At 40.6% G+C, this 10,007-nt stretch overlaps 1 non-coding gene across 1 annotated transcript; it reads left to right on the top strand.

Moving 5' to 3' along the window:
* The first annotated feature begins 6,766 nt into the window (after positions 1-6,766).
* On the top strand, positions 6,767-6,853 carry TRNAS-UGA. Its single transcript has one exon. It is a non-coding gene; the product is annotated as a tRNA-Ser (tRNA).
* The last annotated feature ends 3,154 nt before the right edge of the window (positions 6,854-10,007 follow it).

The following is a 10,007-nucleotide window of genomic DNA, read 5'->3' as shown; positions in this document are numbered from 1 at the left end:
CTCCGTGGAAAATAAGACTCTGGGCTTTTGTTTCGTCCAATTCCGAGAATATTTCCTGTGTAGGATTTCGAAACCAAAAACAGCAGAAAACATGAACTGGCGCTTCGGCATCTTGTTAATAGGTTAGTGCCGAAAAATGCATCAAAATGATATAAAGTGTATGTAAAACATGTGAGTATTGTCATAAAACTAGCATGGAACATAAGAAATTATAGATACGTTTGAGACGTATCATTCCTTACCTAAGATTGTTCTTTTACAATCTACCCTAAGACTGAATAATAGGAATATATACACTATGCACACACTTGCACAAAATATTTACAACAATGTTCATCAGGATCTTGAAAGAGTAATAGGGCGCAAGATATCTTTTGTTTCACTACTAGCTAGGGTGACAAGTAGAGCTCTTCGCCCGGAGCTAGGCATCATCTACAAAGGGGAGGTGCATGGAGAGAGAGAGAGAGGAGGGGGCTACGGCGGCGGGCCAGGATGTGGCAGCGCATCAAGCGCAAAGGGGCATCGGTGTCTAGAGAGGAAGAGGGAGAAGAGAAAAGAAAATAAAATGGAGACATAGATGACATGACAACAAAGCATGTTTTACCTCCCGGACATAGAGATATGTATGTACAGGCTAGAGTTGTGTTTCTTTGGAGCAAATATGGAACTTGGGATAGTGTTTGTATGGTGTAGATTGATCTGTTGCAAACATATCTATAAATTTTCATGCTTCACGCTTGTTTTACACAAATTGCTATATGTTTTATTTACACTTTGTGGCATTTTATGTATTTTTTGAAACTAACCTATTAACAAGATGCCACAGTGCCAGTTCTTGTTTTCTGCTATTTTTGTATTTCAGAAAAGCTGTTCTTGAAATATTCTCGGAATTGGACGAAACAAAAGCTGAAGTACCTATTTTTCTGTCACGAAGACGGAGTCCAAAGGCGAGACGGAGAGGAGCCGGGAGGCGGCCACACCACCCCTAGGCTCGGCCCCTGGCCGCGCCTAGGCATGGTGTGGGCCCCCCGGGCGCCCACCGACATCGCCCTTTCTCCTATATATTTCTCCCGACGTGAAAACCCTAAATCAATCAGCCTCCATCCACAAAAAGTTTCGTAGCTCCGCCGCCATCGAAGACAAGTTTCGGGGGATAGAAATCTCTGTTCCAGCACCCTGCTGGGATGGGGAATTTCCCCGGAGCCATCTGCATCGACTCCACCGCCATCTTCATCGTTGTTGCTGACTCCCATGTTGAGGAGGGAGTTGTTGTCCCCCGAGGCTGAGGGAATTACAGGTAGCTATGTGATATATCTCTCTCTCCCATGGTGTGATCTTTACGTTATCATGAGCTTTGTAATCTAGTTGAATAAGTAGATGTTACTCTTCATCTATTATGCTACTCAGGTGGTTTTATTAATGTGATCTCCAGAGACACCTTGTCCCACGGTGTGAAGGTGACTGTGCGCACCGTGTGTGGCTCTTAGGCTAAAGATTACAAAAATACTTATCATGAGTTATAATTTATGTTGGATGTCTCTATGAAATTGTGGTGTTTGTTAGTACTATCTTTGGATGCTCAAAGTGACAGAGTGGGCTGTCCCTAGGTTTGAAACGCGAACTGTAAGGTGTGCTTTTGCAGCCCTACGCGGTGAATTGGTGTTTGTTATCCAACCGGAGAGTGGTTTAGAGTAGCTTAGTGAAGAGAAGATATTTATGCATTCAATTATGATATCATTGTTGAGAGTGTCCACTAGTGAAAGTAAGATGCCTAGGCCTTGTTTCTAAGCATTAAAACACCGTTTACGACAGCTACATGTTTGCTTGCTGCCATTTTTATTTCAGATTGCAATTACCACTTTTAATCATCCATATTACTTGTATTTCACTATCTCTTCGCCGAACTTCGTCAGTTATCATAGAAGAATATGTGGAATCTCCTCCATATCCGAACAGGGTGAAAGAAAAATTTCTCACCGCTGTTGCAAACAAGAGTGCAAAAAGATGTCATGAGCCTTATGAAAAAATCTCTATGAAGCCTCAAATTTCGACCATGAAGGAATTAAATGAAGAGACTCCTTGTGATATCTATTTATGCGAAGATTCCACTACGGTAATTCAAGGTAAGACAACTAGAACTGGTAAACCTATTATATCTTGTGCTATTGGAACTTCATGTCATCATGGTCTTTGTGATATTGGAGCAAGTATAAGTGTGATACCATATTCTCTTTATCTTGAAATCAAGCCCTATATTGATCCCATACACATGGAGGAAAGAGGTATAACTATTCAACTTGCTAATAGAGAATTTAGTAGTCCTCTTGGTATGGTAAGAGATGTTGAAGCATTAGTAGGAAAGATTAAGTATCCCGCTGATTTCATTGTGCCTGGTTGCTCCCAAGATGCATTTTGTCCTATTATATTTGGTAGACCTTTCTTACATACTGTTGGTGCTAAAATTGATTTGCCAAAAGAGAGAGTGTTTATTAAATGTGCTGGAGAAAGGTTAGAATTTATTTTTTCCAAGTTTACTGATAATTATTTATAAAATGAAAAATTTCAAGAAGAAATTGTGTAAACTCTTGCCTCTGTGGCAGTTGCTTCATCGGACGCGGTGGAACGATATGTACTTAATCAAGAGGAACCATACAGTAATGAACAAACAGAAGCATTAGAACAAATTTTATCTCAACAACCACCACATTTACAATTGCATATTCCACATGATAATCTTGGAGTGTTACCACCACCCAAGGAGGATCCTAGTTTTGAATTAAAACCTTTTCCAGATAATATGAAATATGTATACCTTGATGAGAAAAATATATATCATGTTATTATTAGTGCTAATCTTTTAGGAGAGGAAGAAACAAAATTATTGGAAGTATTGCGTGCGCATAGGCCGGCTATTGGATATTGTCTTGTTTATCTTAAAGGTATAAGTCCATCTCTATGCATGCATATAATTAATTTGGAAGAAGATGCAAAGCCTGTTGTTGACTATCAACGCCGTCTTCATCCAAAAATGAAGGAATTGGTAAGAAAAGAGGTAATTAAACTTATAGAAGCTGGTATTATTTATCCTATAGCTGATAGTAAATGGGTAAGTCTTGTTATTGTGTTCCTAACAAAGGTGGAATCACTGTGGTTCCAAATGATGAAATTGAACTTGTTGCTCAACGTACCGTTACTAGTTATAGGGTGTGTATTGATTTCAGAAAATTAAATAAAGCCACTCGTAAGGATCATTATCCATTACCTTTTATTGATCAAATGTTAGAAAGATTATCTAAGCATTCACACTTTTGTTATTTTGATGGTTATTCTGGCTTTTCTCAAATACCTGTGCACAAAGATGATCAAGAAAATACTACTTTTACTTGTCACTTTGGTACTTTTGCTTATAAAAGAACGCCATTTGGTTTATGTAATGCTCCTGCTACTTTTTAAAGATGCATGAATGCTATATTTACCGATTATATTCAAAATATTATGGAAGTATTTATGGATGATTTTTCTGTCTATGCTATCTCTTTTAATAATTGCCTATTCAATCTTAACAAAGTTCTGCATCGGTGTGAGGATCAACACCTAGTCCTTGATTGGGAGAAGTGCTATTTTATGGTTACGGAGGGTGTAGTCCTTGGTCATCGAGTATCTGGAAGAGGCATTGAAGTGGACCGCGCGAAGATCGAAGCCATAGAGAAGCTACCATATCCGACGGATATCGAAGGTATAAGAAGTTTCCTTGGGCATGCTGGGTTTACAAAAGATTCACTAAGGATTTTTCTAAAATATCAAAGCCTCTTACTAATATTTTGCAAAAATATGTTCCATTTTCTTTTGATGATGATTGTGTGGAGTCTTTAATGTTTTAAAGAATGCTTTAATTAGTGCTCCTATAATTCAACCGCCTGATTGGAATTTACCTATGAAATTATGTGTGATGCAAGTGATTATGCAGTAGGCGCTGTTTTGGGACAGAGGATTGATAAGAAAGTAAATGGTATGTATTATTCTAGAAAGACTCTTGATGGTGCCCAAAGAAATTATGCTACTACTAAAAAATAATTTTTATCTCTGATCTTTGCTTGTAATAAGTTTAGACCTTACATAGTAGATTCTAAAGTTATTGTGCACTTTGATCATTCTGCTATCAAATATCTTATGAACAAGAAAGATGCTAAGCCTAGACTTATTAGATGGGTTTTATTGTTACAAGAGTTTGATTTACATATTGTTGATAGAAAGGGTGAGGATAATCATGTAGATGATCATTTGTCTAGAATGGAAAACATTCTGAATGATCCAACCCCTATTAATGAGCTTTGCTAATGAACAACTTGCAAATATTAATCTGTCTAGTGCAAGAGTAGCTTCCCCATGGTTCGCTGATTATGTTAATTTTATTGTTGGAAAAGTTATGCCACCACATTTTACCTATCAACAAAGAAAGAAATTCTTTTATGATCTTAGACACTACTTTTGGGATGATATTTTTATTTATAGGAAGGGAGTTGATGGTATTATTAGATGTTGTGTGCACGAGTTTGAACAGCAGAGGATTATAAAACACTGCCATGGCAGTCCTTATGGAGGTCACCACGTGGGAGACCGCACAGCTGCAAAGGTATTGCAATCTGGTTTTTATAGGCCTACTTCATTTCAAAAGATTGTGCTACTTATGTTAAAGCCTGTGATAAATGTCAATGCGTTGTTAACATTGGTAAGAGAAATAAAATGCCTATGAATTATACATTACCTCTTGAATCATTTGATGTATGGGGTTTTGAGTTTATGGGACCATTTCCTGCCTCCAAAATACAACATACTCACATTTTGGTTGCAGTGAATTATGATACTAAGTGGATGGAAGAAATTCCGACAAAGAGTGCTGACCATGCTACTGCAATGGGAAGATGTTGAAGGATATCATTCTTCCCAGGTTTGGAGTATCTAGATTTTTAATTACTAATGGTGGTTCTCACTTTATCCATCAATTTTTTAGATAAACCTTGGATAAATATGGTGTAATCATAGAGTAGCATCTCCATATCACCCACAAACTAGTGGGAAAGTTGAATTGAGCAATAGGGAATTAAAGCTTATATTGGAAAAGACAATTAATAAGTCCCGGTCTGATTGGCCAACTAAAATTAATGAAGCATTATGCGAAAAGTGCTTTTGGCTCTCGAGCTCTAGTGGTCCTGTTAAAGATACTATAAGTAGGACAAAGAAAGACCCTATAAGAGAAATGAAAGGCATTTTAGCATTTTTCCACTTATCCAATTCTTTGCAAGAGTATTAGAGAGAGAGCTATTCTTAGGTCAGTTCCTGAAGTCCACTTTTTTTTCAGTCTTTAGCTAAGCTAAGTAAGTAGTCCTTCATCAAACTTGCATATCTGGCACTTTAGGGGGTCAATCTTTCATGTTGGAAGCTAAAGAAAAGGTACTCCCCCTCATTTAATTGAGAGAGAATAGGGCGATAGCGATAGACACAGGAACAGAAATAGACTAAAAGAGGACTCCCGTAGAGGAGAGGGGAAACCCGCTTAGATAGGGCGATAGCCCGGTTTTTATTGAATATCCTTTCCAGTGCTTGTCTTGTATTGAGGTATACCGAAGATATGAGTCAAAGTAGGTAAGAGAAGGGGGCTTTCACTATTATTAAGAGTAGGGCTTTAATTAAAAGAGTAGGCCCTTCGTATCTTTCTATGACCTCCAAGACGGAGCGAGACGGATAGGCAGAGCAAGAGCTCTTAAAGTCTACCCGGGCTAGCTTCTTCATTCTTCGATCAGGGGCGGGCTTCTTCCCTTATATACGATGACTTAGATAGAGCCTCCTTCTTTGATCCATTCATTGATAAAGTCTTCGGGGGCTGTTTACCTTTTGAATCGACAGTAGAGTAGGTTTGATCTTGATTTCTCAATCTTTCTCTGATCCTAGCCGTGTAGTAGATCCGGCTTTATTCGGCTAAAAAGAAGTGTGTGTGGCCGTCGTATCTGCTCGCCCCCTTCTTCATTCATCCATTTAGGTCAGAATGGATCCAGGGAACCTGGCTCGGGAACAGCCCTGAAAAAACACAGTAATAGAGTCCAATCTCTGAAATATAGCATTTTATCTCCTAAGTAGTAGTAGTAGTAGAAGGCTTAGTATCTGACTTGATCCAATAGAGTCAGAACACACAGTAGATCCAGATTCCACACCTTGCTGTGGACTGGGGAGAGAGCAGCTCTGCGAAGCTGGGCGTTCTGTGTGATTATGGAGGAACTGTAGTACTCGCCCCAAAATGCAAGCCGGGATAGATACTTAAAGAAAGGGGGAGCGGTGGGCCTTCAAAAAGGAGCGAGGGAGTGATGGGCAACCTTAGTCTATATGTTGCTCGTGAGCCGCCAAGTACCAGTCTCGCAACAGTACTGGCGTTAAAGGATCGGTCCTTCACTTGCGGATCGTTCGCGAGTCGAACTCGCTCTCTTGCCACGCCTTTGACTCACGAACTCGAGTCGGACTCATTCACTGCTTACTTTTTTGAGGATCGTTCGTTCTTCACTCTCTTGCTATTACCCGCAGGGAGCGCAGCAACCGACGGTGCATATTATCATATAGAAAGAAGCGAAGCGTAGCGATTCGTACTACCGGAAAAGTGTCGCTAACCGCTAGGCAATAGAGTCAGCTTACGGGGTGGGGCGCAAGCAAGCGTAGCGAATCACATAGAGTTGCCCCTACCTGCCAGCGCGCAGATAGATAGGGCGGGCGAGCGCAGGGATGGATGTCTGAGCGGTTGAAAGAGTCGGTCTTGAAAACCGAAGTATTGATAGGAATACCGGGGGTTCGAATCCCTCTCCATCCGCGAGGTCATAAGTTCTCTCTTGCCTTATCTATAGATAAGAACGAATCTCCTCGACTCGACTGATATGATGGATGGAATGGGTAGAAGGTTGAGGTTATTGTGTGTTGATTTAGTTAGGACTTTGTCTCCCTTTCGTTATCTTCCGCCCCGGGTGGATGACCTGTGGGAGCTAAGTCGAAGATCTCGGTGTCGTCGTGAGTGGTAGCAGCGATTGGAGTTTGATTTAGGCCCTGTGAAGCTTAACAGACAAACAAAGAAAACGATAGAGACTTCCGGAGGGTGACGACCTTAATGAATCAAGTATTCAGGTGGCAGAGTTATTAGCAACAGCTCAAATTCATGAATACTTATTGCCCTTGCTTCTATGATCCTGGCACATTTAGGTTTTGATCTGAGGCTATCCTGGTCTGCAACCTTTTGAACTGTCTGCTGAATCCATGAGCAGGCAAGAGACAACCTGGCGAACTGAAACATCTTTCTTTTCTAGCCAGAGGAAAAGAAAGTCTCATGTTGCTCCTCAGAAAACGCGTATAGTGGCCTTCGTAATATTTTTGCAAGTTATAAAATATTTAAAAATAATTCTGGAAATTGACAATAATACATCTCACAATCCTGGAAAATCTCAACCCAAACTTCTTTTTTTTTGGCTGGATAAAAAAACAAAATCCGATATGTTTTAGAGATTTGAAAATGTACTACTCAGATCTACACTTTTGTTATTTTTGTGTAGCTCAAAATATAAAGTATTTGGAGTTGGTTTTTTGCATGTTTGTGGGATACAACATCAACTACATACATATTTTTTCCTAGATTTTTTGGAGCTTAAAAATATTTTTTCTTGAAACCGAGAGCACTGATGCTCATGTGCACTAAATCTATGTCTAGCATTGTGAGCTTATAGAACTGCTTTAAAAAATCCTAGAATGGTCTATGAAAAAGCTTGTCATTTACCTGTAGAATTAGAACACAAAGCTAGGTGAGCCGTTAAGGAGCTTAACTTTGATTTCAAAACTGCGGGAGAAAAGAGAATCCTAGACATAAATTTACTAGATGAATGGAGAAATGAAGCTTATGAAAGTGCGAGGTTGTTTAAACAAAAGGTTAAAATTTGGCATGATAGAAGGATAAAGAGGAAGGAATTCAAAGTAGGAGACCAAGTGTTATTGTTCAACCCTCGTTTCAAGTTCCCTACAGGTTAACTAGCATCAAGATGGTGGGGTCCATTGGTTGTGTAGGAGGTGTATCGCTCCGGAGCCATCCGTCTCCATGGAGATTCACGTTGTTAATGCACAACGTCTTAAGAATTATATTTCAGGAAAACACTTCATTGGAAATGTGGAGGAGTTACATCTCCGGGCTCCGAAAGATCTCATCACCGAGAATTTCCTTCTGCCAGACATCGGAAACCAATAAAAATTAAAATCTAGTACGTAGCAATCTCAGAATCTTTTAATATTTTAGGATAGTTACTTTTTTGCAAATTAAAGAATATTCTCAAAAGATTTAGTATAAATGGAGTCACGAGGAGTGAAAGAGGCCAGGTGGCGCGGCCCAACTTTCTGGCCACGCCACCCGTGCTCGTTCAGACCTAGGACTTCCTTTCCGCCACATTTTCGACTCAAACTCTTAGTTTTTACCTAAAACCCATCAATATATACCCCCTCTGCCGATCTAATCTCGCATCGAGTATTTTTCAAGAGAACCTTGTTTTCGACCCTGTTAGATCTAGCCTTTACTTGAAGTCATATATTCACGGTGGAGCACCCCCGTTGGAGGATTCCCATGTGCTTCAACAAGGAGCTCTTGGTGGAGTTTGCCACCAAGGGAGGAGCCTTCGAAGGAGGAGGAAGGATCTCTAAAAGGTGGAGCATGGAGGGCTCAACATGAAGAAAGGGCGAGAAGGATGAAGGAAATCGAAGGATCTAAACTTTTAAGCTTGACTAACTCCGAGCTTCAGGCACAGATTGATATTCTTCATCAGCAAATAGCTGATGAAGGAAAGCACTTCTCTGGTTCTCGCCATCATATTAAGCTATTGCAGGACTATGAAGAGGTGGTGAATGTCAAGTACATCAGGAATATGGAGATCGGTTCTGCAACTTGTATGGAGACCATTGAAAGGTTGGAGGAGAAGGCCAAGTGGTACAAGACCAAGTGGATGGAACAAGTTGAAGCCAATCGGAGGTTGCATACAGCCTTGACAAGCATTAGAAGTTTAACCGGTGATGAGATCATGAAGCTTGAAGATCTACATCAACACTCAAGCTTGGGGGAGTTATATCAAGTCTTTTTTGCTTTTTAGTTTATCGTATCATCTTTAGTTCATCATCTTAGTTCGATCTTTGCTTTCATCTAGTAGTATGAAGTCTCTTATAGTTTAGAGAGCTCTTAGAGCATTATCATCTATCTTTGGTCAAGTGGTTTTTAATGAAATTGAAAGTATGGTGTCATCCATGATTCTTTTGTACAGAGATTTATGGGTAACACTCATGCAGATGTGTTCCTCATATTTAGAAATTCCAATCACATCTTACCTTGAATTTAATTAACTTGAACATGTTGGACAAGCATTGAATTTTGTAAGTATGAATTGCAACAAATGAAAGATCCATGCAACCAATACTAAGTATTTGTTGACGTCAGAAACCCCCTGGCGGGCAGAGACGGGCAACACAGTAGAGCCGGGAACAACTAGGGCTGCGGCTGGCCCCAGTCCCTCAGAGCGACGGCCCGCAAAGCCTCCTGGTCGCACGCGCCGATGCTATCGCAAGGGCGTGCCACCTGACCTATACCTGGTCAGGAAGGTGTGGATGATGCCTCGCTTAGTTTCCTCCATGGCATACACGTAAACATTAAATACGAGCCTCGATCGGCTCTCAGGTTATCCTGTGAATTGGCTCAAAGAGCCGATCCACCCATGATTCGAACGAGGTGTCCGAATATATGGTGGTCCTGCTTGATCAAGATAAAGCTAATTAGATCTACGACGATTTAGGGTTTTCACCGCATAATCGGATCATCCTACTCACGATTGGGCCTCGCGCTCGCGCACGGTGACCGTAAGCCGATCCTAGACGGGGCCTAAAAACCAACACGAGGTTGATCCCCGGAACATCCTTTCTAGGGCTAGCAAACGTCACCCTACACGCCGCTG

Source organism: Lolium rigidum, chromosome 5 (assembly GCF_022539505.1).
Source record: "Lolium rigidum isolate FL_2022 chromosome 5, APGP_CSIRO_Lrig_0.1, whole genome shotgun sequence".
In the NCBI taxonomy this organism is placed as follows: domain Eukaryota; kingdom Viridiplantae; phylum Streptophyta; class Magnoliopsida; order Poales; family Poaceae; genus Lolium; species Lolium rigidum.
Note: the sequence above shows the minus strand (reverse complement) of the source record. Positions and strands in the feature narration are given on the sequence as shown.